This window comes from Hyperolius riggenbachi, chromosome 4 (genome assembly GCF_040937935.1).
Source record: "Hyperolius riggenbachi isolate aHypRig1 chromosome 4, aHypRig1.pri, whole genome shotgun sequence".
Taxonomy (NCBI): domain Eukaryota; kingdom Metazoa; phylum Chordata; class Amphibia; order Anura; family Hyperoliidae; genus Hyperolius; species Hyperolius riggenbachi.
In genome coordinates this window covers 26,918,379-26,935,812 of record NC_090649.1, presented here as the reverse complement: position 1 = coordinate 26,935,812, position 17,434 = coordinate 26,918,379, and positions in this window count along the sequence as shown.

Sequence of the window (17,434 nt, the reverse complement as noted above, 5' to 3'; positions counted from 1 at the left end):
CTTGTCAGATCTGAAACACCTGATCTGCTGCATGCTTGTTCAGGGGCTATAGCTAGAAGTATTAGAGGCAGAGGATCAGTAGGGCTGCCAGGCAACTGGTATTGCTTAAAAGGAATGTGGCAGCCTCCATACCCCTCTTGCTTCAGTTGTCCATTAACTTTCTGCATGTCTGTAGTATATGAGGATCAGTGCAATCGCTGTGGAGAGGCAGCTGGCCTCTAGGTGGCGCATTGAACTACTTTTCTGTTTTCGGTCAGGTTTTAACTCTTTGCAGGCATGGATTGTTTTGCACACACTTTGGGCCTGTGTTGCTGAAGCATGGTACAAAACGCAGCACAACCACCTAACACAACCCTGCAGAGTTCACAACACAGAGTGCTACACCTTCAACATTCCAAAACAGCTCAATACAACATACTAACTACATTCAGAAAAGTGCAGCTGACTGTAACCCTGGCCTAGTGTGAAGTATCTGCCAAATATAACCTCACATGGACCTGGCTGCTGGGCCTTCAGCTCCACACATAGAAATGAGATCCTGCTATCAGGAGTGTGTGTACAGCCACACAGAGAAGTGATATCCTGCTATCAGGAGTGTGTGTACAGCCACACAGAGAAGTGAGATCCTGCTATCAGGAGTGTGTGTACAGCCACACAGAGAAGTGAGATCCTGCTATCAGGAGTGCGTGTACAGCCACACAGAGAAGTGATATCCAGCTATCAGGAGTGTGTGTACAGCCACACAGAGAAGTGATATCCTGCTATCAGGAGTGTGTGTACAGCCACACAGAGAAGTGATATCCTGCTATCAGGAGTGTGTGTAAAGCCACACAGAGAAGTGAGATCCTGCTATCAGGAGTGCGTGTACAGCCACACAGAGAAGTGATATCCAGCTATCAGGAGTGTGTGTACAGCCACACATAGAAATGAGATCCTGCTATCAGGAGTGTGTGTACAGCCATACAGAGAAGTGATATCCTGCTATCAGGAGTGTGTGTACAGCCCCACATAGAAATGAGATCCTGCTATCAGGAGTGTGTGTACAGCCACACAGAGAAGTGATATCCTGCTATCAGGAGTGTGTGTACAGCCATACAGCATACTGTGCCTGCGCAGGACACTCCTGACGACAGAAGTGCAAACAAGGATGCGTGTGATCAGGGCCGCGCAGGCGCAATGGCCATCGACTTTCCAGGTGGCAGAAACTAAACTTAGCTCTCAGATCACTCTACCTACTCATCTCATCCTGGATGTCAGCCAGGTTCCTGAAGTTAAACCAAACAGAATTTTCCCACCCCATGCAGTCTCACTCCCCTCCCCCACAGACATCTATGTCATTGTCAACAGTAAAATTTTCCGCCCGACCGCACAAGCCCGCTGCCTGGGTGTCACTTTGGTCTTTGCCGCCTCCTTCACCCCTCACAACCAAACCATTACTAGGGTCTACAATTTCCATTTACGCAACACCTCCAAGATCCAGCCTTTCCTGACCCCAGAAACTGCCAAACTCCTCGTCAATGCCCTTATCTCCCACCTGGACTTCTGCAACACCGTCCTGTCAGGCCTCCGTCTGGCCCCAGACACTGCCAAACTCCTCGTCCATGCCCTCATCATCTCCCACCTGGACTCCTGCGACACCGTCCTGTCAGGCCTCCATCTGACCCCAGACACTGCCAAACTCCTCATCCATGCCCTCATCATCTCCCACCTGGACTACTGCAACACCGTCCTGTCAGGCCTCCCTCTGACCCCAGACACTGCCAAACTCCTCGTCCATGCCCTCATCATCTCCCACCTGGACTACTGCAACACCGTCCTGTCAGGCCTCCGTCTGACCCCAGACACTGCCAAACTCCTCGTCCATGCCCTCATCATCTCCCACCTGGACTACTGCAACACAGTCCTGTCAGGCCTCCCTCTGACCCCGGACATGGACAAACTCCTCCCTCTGTAAAGTGAGCAGGAGCCCAGGGTTTGACATCAAAGGGAGTGCAGGGTTACATACCAATATACAGCAATATATAGAAATAACAAGCATTACATAATTTATTGCATTCTATTACTACAGTGCCATGAGAGGGATATGGAAGCTGCCATATTTATTTCCTTTAAAACAATGCCAGTTGCCTGGCAACGATGCTGATCTATTTGGCTGTAGTAGTATCTGAATCACACACCAGGAACAAGCATGCAGCTAATCTTGTCAGTTCTGACAATAATGTCAGAAACACCTGATGTGCTGCATGCTTGTTCAGGGACTATGGCTTAGGCTGCTTACACACAGGGACGTTACAGGCGCACGTTAGTGCAGCCTGTAACGCTCCCCCAACGCACAGCAATGTAACACAAGTGGGCTGTTCACACTGCCCACGTTGCGTTACATGTAACGCTGCACGTTCTCCCGAAAGTGCAGCATGCTACGGCGTTACAGCGGCTTAAGCCGCGTTAGACTGTTTGCACATGTGCAGTCATGTTGGGGAGGAGGGGAGAGCGGCCAGGCACATGTCTAATTAATATTCACTGCACGTTGTGACGTGCAGTGTTTACTTCCTGGAGCGGCCGCTCTGTGCGGCGATTGGCCGGCGGGACCACGTGATGCCGCATGCGTCCAAGAGTGCGCATCACGGCATCACGGACGCCAGAGTGAGCTGCACAACGCGGCTCACTCTGACGTCCACATCGAAGAGCACCAGGCCTTGCGTTAGGTGCACGTTATGCGATCTTAACGTAGCACCTTCTTGGTGTGCAAGTAGCCTAAATGTATTAGAGGCAGAGGATCAGCAGGATAGCCAGGTAACTGGTATTGCTTATAAAGAAAATAAATATGGCAGCCTCAAAATTTCTCTCACTTCAGTTGTCCTTTAAGCTGGTTTTACGTAGTTGTGATGTGAGGCCACCAAAATAGACAAGGATACCCGGGGTGACGTGTGACATGGTGAGATAGACATGTGTATGTACAGTGCCAAGCACACAAATAACTAGGCAGTGTTCCTTTTTTTCTTTCTCTGCCTGAAAGAGTTAAACATCAGGTATGCAAGTGACAGTTTCTGTCTGGGTCGGGACCGGATCGGACTATAGTATAACCCTCATTGATAACACACTTTCCTGGCAGGAAATAGCTTCTGAGAGCAGGAAAGAGATAAAACGTTCAATAGTTCATAGATTTTAGCTCTGGCATACTGCAATGAATGTGTCATTGAGCAGAAACAATTAAACAGTAAAAACTTAAAAAGTAGATTTAAATATAAAATAAAACTGTGGGATATCACATTGCTTTCGGCTCGCGTGTCCGTCCGCAGTGGGCTTTTTTCCCATGTTTTTTTTTAAGTGTTTTCCAGCGATTTTCTGTGCGTTCGCTCGTTTTTGTGTGCGTTTTTGTAAGCGCTTTTGCAGAGCGCTTCCGTCTTTTGATCCAGAAAAAGAAACAATAATTACACTGTGCGTTTTTTTCACACAATCGCTTGCCAAAGTGATTTTGTGAGCGTTTTGCGGTTTTTCCTATACCTTCCATTGAAGCATATCGCCTAAAAAAATGGCCCAAGCACCGCTTTTCAAAGCGGATCACAAACGAACCGCTCTGATATGAACTCTCTCATAGAGAATCCTTGCACAATCGCTTTCAGGGCGATTTTGAAAATCGCCTGCGCTTAAAATTTTACAAAAACACCTATAATGTGAACAAGGCCTAAAGGGTGGTTTTAATACTGAGAATCACCCATGAGGAGATGGACTAGTCCAAAACTTGTCAGATCTGTCAGGCTTTTACTTTTATGGGAAGTAACCGCAACATAGGAAACGTAATTTGTAGGGCATTTGATTCAGGAAGAAATGTACATCTTTTATGTTTGAGTTTTAAATCCTTTCACATTTCAGCAATAATGTTTCTTTAATCTATTTGCTTTGTGCTGCAAGGAGGGAAGAGGGGGCAGCGAACTCTGGGAAAGTTTCCATAAACGAAAAAACACAAACATCGTGCAGCAGCGATCCATGTTTCTATGTTTAGAGCATTTTCTTGTTAGCAGAAGTGGAGTTTATCTTTAATGTGCAGCCCCGCCTAACATGCTGTGACTTTATAAATAACAGATAATAGTAATAAGTGAGGTGGGGGGGGGGGTGTAGGGGGGGTCCCTGCCTGGGGAGGTCCCTCAGCGGTATAACATATAATAGTTATAAGTGAGGTTGGGGGGAAGGGGTCCCTGCCTGGGAAGGTCCCCTCAGCGATATAACAGATAATAATAAGTGAGATTGGGGTGTAGCGGGGTTCCTGGGAAGGTCCCCTCAGTTGAGGTATACACTGTGCAGAGCCCGATCTGTCATCATGAGGCAGGGGTCTGCGGAACAGCTGCAGGGCTCTGCACATTCTCACAGCCCACCTCAGGCCTCATGTGTGACAGGCCGCAGCTCTCAGCCCCTTCCCCGGAGCCCCCCTATGGATAACTCTATATCTGCACAGCTGTGATCCTGCCCCCACCACTTATAAACCGCTGGCCCTTCCTCTCATCCTGGAGAGACAAATAAGGGCACGGCGCAGATGCTGAGGTGTGGAGAGCGCAGCGCACGGCGGAGAGGCTGAGGAGAGCGCAGCGCACAGCGGGCCGCCATGACGTGAGGAAAATCATGACATCCCTGCAGAGAGGATGAGGCGCAGGGAATACAGCATAGTAATGGGCCTCCTCCCAGCGCCCTGAATTGGGTCACGGTGTAAATATAGCCGGCCGAACAGCTGCTGCCGGGACCATGGCCTGAAATTCCCACATGTGAAAAAGCAAACACAAAAACGTGAATTTGAACACAATGCATTGAAAACACAAATGCTGATTGCCTGGCTCTCCCCCTGACCCTGTGTCTCTTAATACATTCAGCCATAAACTCCAATAGAAGAAGGCACTCCACAGGCTCCAGTGTTTATCAGGAACCAAGTCCAACGAAGGCTTTTTATAAGCCGAAAGCTCACTGTTTACTCATCTCTAAGTTAGCCAATAAATGGTATCATCCTTATTCAACACTCCTTCTTTATTGAGCAACAGCACACACTACATGTTTCGGGTACTCTGACCCTTCCTCAGGTGTGAGAATTCCTTTCAGCCATAAACCCTGAACAAGCATGCTGATCAGGTATATATCATATATCTATGAATGGAAACAGTAAATTCGGGCGCCTGAGGCTAGTGGACAAATCGGGCGCCGCAATTCACTCCTATAATAAATATCGTTTAATGGGCGCCCGATAGGAAAAAAGGGCGCCGGTGAAAAATAACGTTTTAAAAGCGGCGCCCGGAGACTTAATGTTTTATTACTGCTTCTCATGATTACACATTATTTAATGATTTATACATTTTTAAATATTATTTTTAAACGAAAAACAGTACAATATTTTTTTTCAAACATTATTTTTAAACGAAAAACAGTACTTTTTTTTTTTTTTTTTTTTTTACATTATTTTTAAACGAAAAAACCAACAGGGGGGTCTTAGGTTTAGGCACCAACAGGGGGGTCTTAGGTTTAGGCACCAACAGGGGGGGTCTTAGGTTTAGGCACCAACAGGGGGTCTTAGGTTTAGGCACCAAAAGGGGGGTCTTAGGTTTAGGCACCAACAGGGGGGTCTTAGGTTTAGGCACCAACAGGGGGGTCTTAGGTTTAGGCACCAACAGGGGGGTCTTAGGTTTAGGCACTAACAGGGGGGTCTAGGGGTTAGGGGTAGGTACAGGGAGGGTTACTTAGGCACCAACAGGGGGGGTCTTAGGTTTAGGCATCAACAGGGGGGTCTAGGGGTTAGGGGTAGGTACAGGGAGGGTTACTTAGTAATTTTTTTTTTTAACGTTATTATACGTTTCAGTATTTAAACGAAAGATTAACGTTTTTTACAATTGCCGATTTAATGAACATTTAATGATTTATAACTTTAAAAAACATTAATTTTAAACGAAATACAGTACAATACATTTTTAAACGTTATCCATGCTTATCGTTAAAAACCCGGCGCCCTTTTTTCCCAGCGCCCCTTTTTAACGTACGCCTATGAATAGAGGTATAATATTTATATTACTGCATCCCTGGGCAGTGTATGGCAGTTGACGTTCTCAGTGATCTGTAGTACGCCAGTGTGTACACCAGGGGGCGCACTACAGCGAGGAGACCTCAGTGTCCTCATCCTTCCCCATCTGACAGCAGCCACATTCCTGCATGCGCTCAGCATGGGCTTGCCTGGGAATTTCATGTCTGATAAAATCATCTAATATCCCCGCTAATAAAACGAGCTGAACCCCCCCTCCTGGCAGACTGCCGGGACGCTACCCAGAGATAGGCTGCCTTAACCTCTTACACTCTGCCAAATCATCCCTTTAAATAATGACACATATAGGTTATGCAGGTTCTGGGGCCTGTTGGAAATAAGCGATTCAACCCATCTATCTGATGGGAAATGGCATGGTGTGTACCCGGCAATAACAGTCATAGTGAAGGTAGACTATGACATCATCGGTGGGCAGGTGGCTGGCTTCATGGTATGAAGAGCTGCGGGTAACAGCCAATCACTGCCCAGCTGAAATGTTTCCGAGGTAACAATCAGGGCTGCATTTACCATAAGGCAGTGTAGGCACTTGCCTACAGGCGCCTGATGATGGAAAAGTGGCTCAGTCCCCTCCTTGAGTGCCTCCCTCTTTCCCTATGCAAAGTCTTGAGCAGAGTGCAAATGAGAGGTTACTCGCCCAGCTCTCGTCATTCCACTGATGAGATCCCCCTACAGTCTGAGGCACTAGTAGCTACCACTTAATACTGAGGCTACCTAATGCTAGGGGGCACCTGTAACTGCCTATAAAGGGCAAAGGAAGTCACTCCGGGCCTGGTAGTGATGGCAGTTACTGAGAATTCTCCTCAGGGTTCCCCAGTAAGGACAGCCCTGAAATCCCGCGCGCGATAAGAGGAATTTGTAAAAAATGTAATTTTGTTTTTTGCCCCAGTTGGAAATCTGGCAGCGGGTAAGAGATGTGACCTGTTAGCCGCTGACTGTGACTGAAGGGTTAATGACGTGGAGTAGGCGGCTTGTCTTCCATGTTTATAGAAGGGGAGAGAAGAGTAAAACACATTACTGGCTGCAGGAATTTCCTGTCTCACGCGTGGATTAGTGTGTCTGGGGCCCCAAATACTCCAGGACACTCATCCTAGCCTCCCCCCTTCCTGAATACTCCTAAACGCTCATCCTAGGGTCCCTCCACCCTGGCTGACCCCGGAATCCCCCCTTCCCCCAGTCACAACACTAGAGTAGTCTTAGTATGCACTTCCAGCGATGTCCCTCAACGACGTGCACTCCCAGATCCATCTTCCTGCGGGCGGGTACACACGACGGCACTCAATGGACGTGAATGGGAAGTCAAGCGATCGTGGTACATTGCGCGGTGTCATCAGGGTGCTTGTACCCTTATCGTGAGATCACGGGAACGATCGCTCGTTGCTGATTTAAGAATAATAGCTAATAAGTGGCAAAAGTTTGCAACCTGGATCTAGAGAACGCCCATCCTCCAGGGCAGCTCTCCTCGGGAAAACGGACATCGTCCAGGCCAGCTCTTCTCAGGGGAACGCCCATCCTCCAGGTCAGCTCTCCTCAGGGGAACGGCCATCTGCCAGGTCAGCTCTCCTCAGGGGAACGGCCATCCCCCAGGCCAGCTCTCTTCGGGAAAACGGCCATCCGCCAGGTCAGCTCTTCTCAGAGTAATGCCCATCCTCCAAGTCAGCTTTGCTCAGAGGAATGCCCATCCTCCAGGTCAGCTCTCCTCAGGGGAACACCCATCCTCCAGGCCAGCTCTGCTCAAGGGAATGCCCATCCTCCAGGTCAGCTCTGCTCAGGGGAATGCCCATCCTCCAGGTCAGCTCTGCTCGGGGGAATGCCCATCCTCCAGGTCAGCTCTGCTCAGGGGAATGCCCATCCTCCAGGTCAGCTCTGCTCAGGGGAATGCCCATCCTCCAGGTCAGCTCTGCTCGGGGGAATGCCCATCCTCCAGGCCAGCTCTGCTCGGGGGAATGCCCATCCTTCAGGCCAGCTCTGCTCAGGGGAATGCCCATCCTCCAGGTCAGCTCTGTTCAGGGGAATGCCCATCCTTCAGGCCAGCTCTGCTCAGGGGAATGCCCATCCTCCAGGTCAGCTCTGTTCAGGGGAATGCCCATCCTCCAGGCCAGCTCTTCAAAGGGGAACCTCCATCCTCCAGGTCAGCTCTGCTCAGAGGAACGGCCATCCTCCAGGCCAGCTCTGCTCAGGGGAATGCCCATCCGCCAGGTCAGCTCTGCTCGGGGGAATGCCCATCCGCCAGGCCAGCTCTGCTCAGGGGAATGCCCATCCGCCAGGTCAGCTCTGCTCGGGGGAATGCCAATCCTCCAGGCCAGCTCTGCTCAGGGAAACGCCCATCCTCCAGGCCAGCTCTCCTCGGGAAAACGGCCATCCTCCAGGCCAGCTCTCCTCGGGGGAACGCCCATCCTTCAGGCCAGCTCTCCTCGGGGGAACGCCCATCCTTCAGGCCAGCTCTGCTCAGGGGAATGCCCATCCTCCAGGTCAGCTCTGCTCAGGGAAATGCCCATCCTCCAGGCCAGCTCTCCTTGGGAAAACGGCCATCCTCCAGGCCAGCTCTGCTCAGAGGAATGCCCATCCTCCAGGCCAGCTTTCCTCAGGGGAACGCCCATCCTCCAGGCCAGCTCTCCTCAGGGGAACGCCCATCCTCCAGGCCAGTTCTCCTTGGGGGAACACAGGGACGGATCTAGGGGGGGGCAGAGGGGTCTCTTGCCCCAGGTGCAGTTTGTTGAATTCTTAAAAAGGTGGCAAAATTTGGATGGGGAATGGCAGTTTAGGTGCCAAAACCTGACCTTTAGGCACCAAAACCTGACCTTGCCCCAGGCGCAACTTGGTCTAGGTCCGTCCCTGGGGGAACACCCATCCTTCAGGCCAGCTCTCCTCGGGGGAACGCCCATCCTCTAGGACAATCCTGCATAGGTCTTGCTTTAGCACTAACACAGTCTAAATACTGATTCTTGTATGCAGATCTAGATCTGCAAATTCTTAGCACAGACAGCCCCAAAACACAGAGCGGTTTGTCCAGCCTTAAGGCCCATGACCACGGCAAACACTAGTCCCAGAAAACATGCGACCAACGCCACGTATACACTTGACCGATGACGTTGAATTGTCAAGTCTTTTCTGCACATCAGTATTGCAAACGACCGACTCATTGAAATACTGTGTGTGCGCAAGCAGTATGCACGACACGTCCGCATTCAAGAGAACAATATCACTCAACCAATGGCCAACTGCACGATATCTGCCCAACAGCTGTGTGAGTTCATCTGCTGGATGAGACAAAAAGCCACCCGAAATGTCATTTGGCTCCATTTTTGCAAACGATTGTCGTCCAACACGGAGAAATCTGTCATTTGTCGGACATTTAAAACAACTCTAGTTGGGTGTGTGTCTGAGGCTGCTGAATGACATCGCAGACGGAACGAACCATAGAGTTATTTCATCGCACTGTACACCAGTAATAGGGATGGTCGGAAATGACGATTTCTGTTACCACCATATACTGATGGTAATGTGATTTTCGAATTTCAAAAACGTATTGGGTTTTTACGGAATTCGTAATATTTTGCAGGTGTCATTTTTGCGGATAACCGTAAAAAAATCATGGACTTCGCTAAAAACCATTCAACCAATCAGAATACAGAATCTTTTAAATGGAAATCAAATTACTACGGTTATTATAGGCCAATCAAAAGACACGGTTAATACCAAATATTTTCGAGTCTTCTGATTGGTATAAAAAATTTCGGAGATTTTCAAATGTTTGCGGTAAATCACCACATTCTCTGATTGAGCCAATATTACCGTGTATTTAGGATTTTCCGAATTTTCTGTTTTCTGCGAAAACTGTCAGTAATACTGGACCAATCAGAGAGTCCAGTGATTAATCTCAGAACTTTTAGGCCAATCAGAGGACTTGAAAATACTGGACAGTGTCCGAGTCTTTTGATTGGCTAATCTGATTTCTGTTTTAAAATTTCGGCATTCTCTGATTGGTCCAATGCTTCCAAGGGCTGTGATTGGCCTAAAATTACGGAGTTGCGGTAAATCGGATTTCCGTGTAAATTCAATTACTGAATAGTAATTTTAGGTTTTTCAGATCGGATAGCCAATTTCCAATTTGAAATTTCCAATCCTCCATAATCAGCGCTGGTTCAGTGGTGTAGCCAGAGATCATGGGGCCCTCAGATGGAGGTACTCTTGAGCAATTCCAGCTGCCCCTACCCTATGGATATGAGTTAATTGGGCGATTTTACATTCTCCTGCAACCAACAATGCACACAGTTCATGAGCACTTAGACAAAATCATAGGGTGGAGTAACACAAGACAGGCCTTGTTCAGATCATTCAGTGCAGATGGCTGTGGGATCGGAACGCGTACGATCGCACCCCATCTGCGCTACTATGCGCTGCAGATCCCATTCACTACAGTTACCGGATCTGCGCTGAGATTCCCGGAAAATGCATGCAGCAGTGTGATAGCGGATCGTACTGCTGCGCAGCGCATATGATGGGAAGGGTAGAAGGGCCGTCTATCCCCTTCTACAGTTCTTGCGTGTCGCACACAATATGTGTTGCCAAAGTGTGCACTTCAATGCGTATAGTCTGAACGAGCCCTTAATGGTGAATTACAGGGGCGTAGCAATAGGGGGTGCAGAGTTAGCGACCGCACTGGGCTCCTTGGGCTAGAGGGGCCCCCGTAGGGCTCTCCCTCAACTGCAGTATTAGCTTTTTATTGGTCCTGTGCTGGTAATAATCACTTCTATAGATGATTAGAATAGTGGTAATCATTAACACACTGTTACCCATCCCCTTCTTGCACCTCTGACACTGTGGTTGTCCTTGGTGTGATTTTGGTGCGCCGTATCAATTGTTATGTATAGAGAGCTTAGGGGGGCCGAACGCAAAACTTGCACTGGGGCCCACAGCTTCTTAGCTGCGCTACATCAAAGTACCACCTGGGCCCCTCTGCTCCTGGGCCCCATAGCAGCTGCTATGGCTATTGCTATGCCCCTGCACTGGTGTATAGCACAGAGCCATCCACCTATCCGTCCCTCCTGCCCACCACCAGCTCTGTCTCCTCCGCTATTCTCCCATCATTAGCATGTGAGGCTCTGGTGACCCGGATCAGACTGCAGCAACCCCTCAGCCTGCAGGTTAACCACACTAATGAATGGGGTCACAGTGAGTAAACAGAGCGATTTCCCTTTCATGTCTCCAGGAGAGGGGGAGAGTGACCTCAACACACACATGATGTCATTTATCTCCATTCACTCCATAAAATGCCTGATCCCGGCCTATTACTGCTGGAGGATCATCCATCTTCATTATGCAGAGGAGGCCCCGCCTCTCATCTCATCACTGGAGAGTCCAGCATAGCAAATTATTCCTGGTAAAGTACTGCAGATCGCAGGAGCCGGATCGCCTTATCACTAGCCCAGTGGGTCACCGGTGGGGGGGCCTTGCATACAATCAGGCCCGGATTTACCCCTCAGGAGCCTATAGGCACAGCGAGGGCTCGTTTCCACTATTGCGAATCTGCATGCATCCAACGCATGCGGATTCGCACATGTAATGCAAGTGGATGGGCCTGTTTCCACTGTAGCGTTTTTGAGGTGCTTTTTTTTTAGCAGTGAAAAAACGCACAAAAGAGCTGCAGAAGTCGCCTGCGAGTGGAATGCCTGCGAATCGCATGCAATGTATTTAATAGGGAAATCGCATACGATTTGCCCATGCGTTTTTGCAGCGAATTTGCATGCGAATTCGCATAGGTACCAATGCAAATTCACACAGGCAGTGACATGGTTAAAATCGCATATTCCCTCACCTATGCAAATTCGCATTGGGAATTCGCGGCAAAAAACGCATGGGGAATCGCATCCGCATGTGATTTTATCAGCGGTGGAATCCAGGCGATTCCGCACAGCAATAGTGGAAACGAGCCCATATCCTGGCACCATAGACTTCCCCCCTCCATAAACCTACAAACCTCCCCTGAACTGCACCACAAGTGTGCTGGCTGGCCCAGCTGTCACTTCTCCCTTACTTCCCTTGCACATCGTAGGTAGTTACAGGTGCCCCTTAGCATTAGGCAGCCAGATGTACCCGCAGTATTAGGTAGAGGTGCCCCCACAGAAGGGAGATCTGGTCAGTGGAATGCAGAGAGCTGGGTGAGTAACCTCTCATTACACTCTCATCAGGACTCTGCATAGGGAAGGAGGGAGGGAGACACTCGGGGAAGGGAGTGAGCCGCCTTTCCATTATCAGGCGCCTGTAGGCACGTGCCTATAGTGTCTTATGGTAAATCCGACCCTGCACACAGCCCTGTTTCCAAAACAAAGGTTGGGACACTGCATTAAAGGGACTCTGAGCACCTCTCATGGGCATGCCTTTAAAGGGGAACTGAAGAGAGAGGTATATGGAGGCTGCCATGTTTATTTCCTTTTAAGCAATACCAGTTGCCTGGCAGCCCTGCTGACCCTCTGCCTCTAATACTATCAGCCATAGCCCCTGAACAAGCATGCAGCAGATCAGGTGTTTCAGACTTTAAAGTCAGATCTGACAAGATTAGCTGCATGCTTGTTTCTGGTGTGATTCAGATACTACTGCAGAGAAATAGACCAGCAGGGCTGCCAGGCAACTGGCATTGATTAAAAGGAAATAAATATGGTAGCCTCCGTATACCTCTCTCTTCAGTTCCCCTTTAAGCCAGAAGACTTCCAACAAAGTCGTGCTATGACCCCTCTGGAGGAGCCTCTTGCAATGGTCATGCGTGTCACTTCCTCTTCCTGCTTCATTCAGTGATGCACTTCTCTAACAGAGAAGACAGGGGTGACCCAGAAGTTATAACATAGCCAAGATGGCAGTCGCTATATTTACATTGAAAGCGAGCAAAAACTATTTGGTGTAGAATGGCGATTCAGGCATCAAATGAAAGAGGAGAGCACAAGCTACAGAAAGGTATGCATCTTTAAGTACTTTACATTACTGGTCGCAGTCTCTAGGCATACCCATGAGAGGTGCTCAGAGTCCCTTTAAAGCGGACCTGAACTCAGAACTCCCTTTCTGCTTTAAAAGATAAGCAACAGCATAATAACCTTTAAAGAATTTTTTTTGTTACAGCTGATAAAAGTCCTGCAATAAATCTGCAGTGTGTCCACTTCCTGCTTTCATGGAAGCTGACATATTGTTAACATTGTTAGATCTCTGCCATGGCAGAGGGGATTGCTGAGCTGACACAGCTGAGAGATCAAATTACTACTTGTGATTAGTCACAGATGAGGGGGGATTAGACAAGCTAAACACTCTAAATACATACAGGGTGCATTCCTCTCTTTTCCTTCTGTCCTGTGCAAGAGTTCAGGTCCACTTTCAGTATCAGAAACAGCTCCTCTAAGTATTTATTGCTGTATATTGGTATGAAACCCCGCCCTCCCAATGATGTCAGAGCCTAGGCTGCATAGCTAGGCAGAATTTTCCTGGAAGACCAGGTATATTTTGTACTGGCTTTAGAACTCTCAGTAAACAAACATTCTGCAGAGATCTCCTGCCAGCAGTAAAAATGTCACCATGTGATAAATGTCAGAATGTAAATCAGGGAGAGGAAAGATTTTACAATAGACAAACACTGACTGAATAATGCATAAATAAATACTGTAAGAAACATAAACAGTTGTATTCATGAGGTTATTTTCACTACAAGAAAAGACATTGGAATGAATGGCGTCAGCGTCTGTTATCCTATCCGGCAGTTATTGTGTAACTCGGGGTGACTGTAACAAGCAGCTTCCTTCTGTCTGCAGAAAGGCGTGCGGTACAAAGTCTGCTCAGCTATGGGAGCTGGAATGTGGGTCATGTGACTTCACCCCCCCCCCCCCCCCCCCCCCACACACACACACACACACCTGACACTGGGCACAGTGCTCACACTCAGTGCGGGGCATAAATCACTGGTGGGCACGCCTGTCTCCCACTGATAGCAGCAGACAGGGAAGTGTGAGGAGGAGGGGGGGTCCTGCCACACGCGTACACCATCCCTATTAGCAGAATGCTCAGGATTGCAGTAACAGCTTATAGGTTGTAGCTCTTACTGACCAATATATTCACAGAGGCAGCACTTGGGGGACAGTTTAACCTTTTGGGGACCGCGCATAGTAAATCCTACACCGCACTAGTGGCTGCCTAAGCCTATTCTGGAGTGGCCATCTCAGTCCCCAGACCTGAATATAATGGAAAATCTGTGGTGTGAGTTAGAGAGAGCTGTCCATGCTCAGAAGCCATCAAACCTGAAGGAACTAGAGATAGAGATGTTTTGTAAAGAGGAATGGTCCAAAATACCTTCAACCAGAATCCAGACTCTCATTGGAACCTACAGGAAGCGTTTAGAGGCTGTAATTTCTGCAAAAGGAGGATCTACTAAATATTGATTTCATTTCTTTTTTTGTGGTGCCCAAATTTATGCACCTGCCTAATTTTGTTTAAACAATTATTGCACACTTTCTGTAAATCCAATAAACTTCATTTCACTTCTCAAATATCACTGTGTGTGTCTCCTATATCATATATTCAACTGACATTTTTTATCATAACAACCAACGATTTATACAGAAAAATCATGACGATTAACAAGGTTGCCCAAACTTTCGCATCCCACTGTATATATAATATTGTATACTACCCCACCTCTTGAACCCCCCAAATTCCTATAGATTGTAAGCTTGAGAGGACAGAGCTCTCTCACCCTTTTGTTATACATTTTTTCATCATGTTACTGTCATTACCAATTCTGTATTGTGTATATTGGTGTACACCATTGTTAGTATTATTATGTACCCTATGTGCGTTTCTTACTTTCTACGGCACCACAGAATATGTTGGCGCTTTATAAATCAATAATAATATGATCTTAATTGAATCTGTTCAGAGAGACATCTGTTGGCTACACATATACCACCTATTGCGGTAGATTTCAGCATGAAATGTCTCAGGAATCGCTCTAGCGACACTCCTCCTCCGCCTGGCTGCAGTTCGATATCGCAAAGAGGCCACTGTCCCCCTAAGTGTAAAATATCTCCCCCGCCCCCCGGGGCCCGTAATATGTAAATTCAACACCCACCCCCCACCGGGTGACTTCCCATGTCCTCGGCTGTCAACCCCATTATCGCGAGTGCTGTACCGCACAGTACCAGGCACACGTGTGATGTCACACACGCACAACATGGTACAGCACTTCCGGTAACAGGAGTAAGATAGCAGTTTTTGACCATGATGATCACCTGTTTTTTTTTAGTAAGATGTAGTGGAAGCTAGCATCCTCCAGGCCCCTAGACTTCCTCCAGGCCCTAGGCACCTGCGTAGGATTGCCTCCTGGATGATCCGGCTCTGTTCTAGGGGCATACTGTTGCCTGGGTGTGGGCATCGATGTATTCCACCTATGAAAGTCATTAGCATTCTCTCCTCTGCGCTGTGGCTTTTATCACTGTCGTAGAATCAATAGAGGGGGTCACATGGAAAATGACAGGGTCCCTTGATGACATCACTATGGGGGCACACCGCACGGTCTCCTCCTGACTGCAGCGCCTGCGCCCAGCTTATTCCAGCATCCACACATATATGATCTCGCTGCTTCCTAATGATAAACAGGCCGCAGCCAGGAGGAGGTTATTCCAGGCGACGCCGCGAGGAAATGGAGGACGCCGCAGCAGTCATTGTTCCTGCCTGTTTTTCTGCATAGGCGGGGGGACTCCGCTCATGACGGAATTATGGATTTTCCAGCAGGAAGTGGAGCGCTGTACACATGTAGCAGTTATTCTCTGATGTGCCTCCCTCACACTTCCCCAGCCCCGCTGCTGCCCCCTCTGTGTGCCTCTCACAGTATGAGACAACCTCATGCCACAGAACACTCAGAAGACAGAAATGCAGGCCTCTGCCCAGGGGGGCTATAGGCAAGGGGCAGCGCTGGCTCCCACTGCTCTGGTAAGGCAGAGGTGTCGCTAGGGCTGGCGTCACCCGGTGTGGAAACTCATAGGGCTTGATTCACAAAGCAGTGCTAACTGTTAGCACGCCTGTGAAAACCCCCTTAGCACGTCTAAACAAGCTTTTCGCGCATAAAACTTTATGCGCGCAAAACTTTATGCGCGTAAACCTTTACGCGCGTACTGAACAGAGCGCAGGGCACACTGCGCGAAGTGCCCATTAAAGCCTATGGGACTTAGCGCGTGTAAAACTTTGCGTGTGCAAAGTTAGCGCGCGATCTGATTGAGAAATCCGGTGCTAACCTACTTAGCACACTGGTTAGCGTGCCTAAAGACTTTAGACGCGCTAAGTAGGTTAGCACCGCTTTGTGAATCAAGCCCATAGTGTCACCCCTTTCTTAAAGAGACTTTGTATAAAAAAAAAGTCCCTGGGGGGGGTACATTACCTCGGGAGGTGGAAGCCTCAGGGTCCCAATGAGGCTTCCCCCATGCCTGTAGCTGCAGGGAGTCCAGCGCTGGCTCCCCCGAATCCTCCCCCAACAAGCCTGGAGGATTTATTTACCTCTCCGCGATCCTGTGCAGGCGCAGAAGAGGCTCGTCATTCGGCTAGGCGGAAATAGCCGAGTCAGATCATATCCGCTCTACTGCGCAGGCACAAAAGGACTCGCCAAAAAATAAACCAAAAAGCACAAACCAGTATATGCTGCTCAAAAAATACTACACTTTATTGAAAATATGGATATGTAATAAATCATCCAATTATACATATACACGCACACTATATTTAAATAATGTCAGGGAATACTGACACAGAATTGTATGATAATGCAATACAAAGTGCTGCTGCTGACACCGATCACCCAGGGGGAACCTCCATGATAGGTAGATCTTTTCCAGCAATGCTTATATCCTGGCCCTTAGAGGAACCTGTGACTAGGCAGGACAAATTGATCAGATAGGAATAGGTATATATATGTATGGAAACTACCACCTCTAAACCTATTGAAAAAGGAGGGAGGGGCCTAAAGGATATTCATACAGCCTTCAGATAGCAAATGGACCTTGGCGATATCCTTATCTACCTCCGCGAGGAGACCACAATAGAAATAACGCAAAATGAAGGGTCATAACCACTCACGGAGGGCATAGATAGGCATGACCAATATGATCCAATGATGTCAAGCGATATACAACCTAAGTAAAGAATAAATTACCAGGGGTCCACTATGCTAGGACAGGAATAAGCCCCATAAACCTATCCGATCAGGTCCAAGCTGGGGATACCCATCTCCGCCTCTTGAGGCGACCTAAACTTTGAATAAAGTGTACCATAGAAAAAGGTCATAACCACTCTCGGAGGTAGGAAATAGGCACAACCAGCTTGATCATACAAAATAAC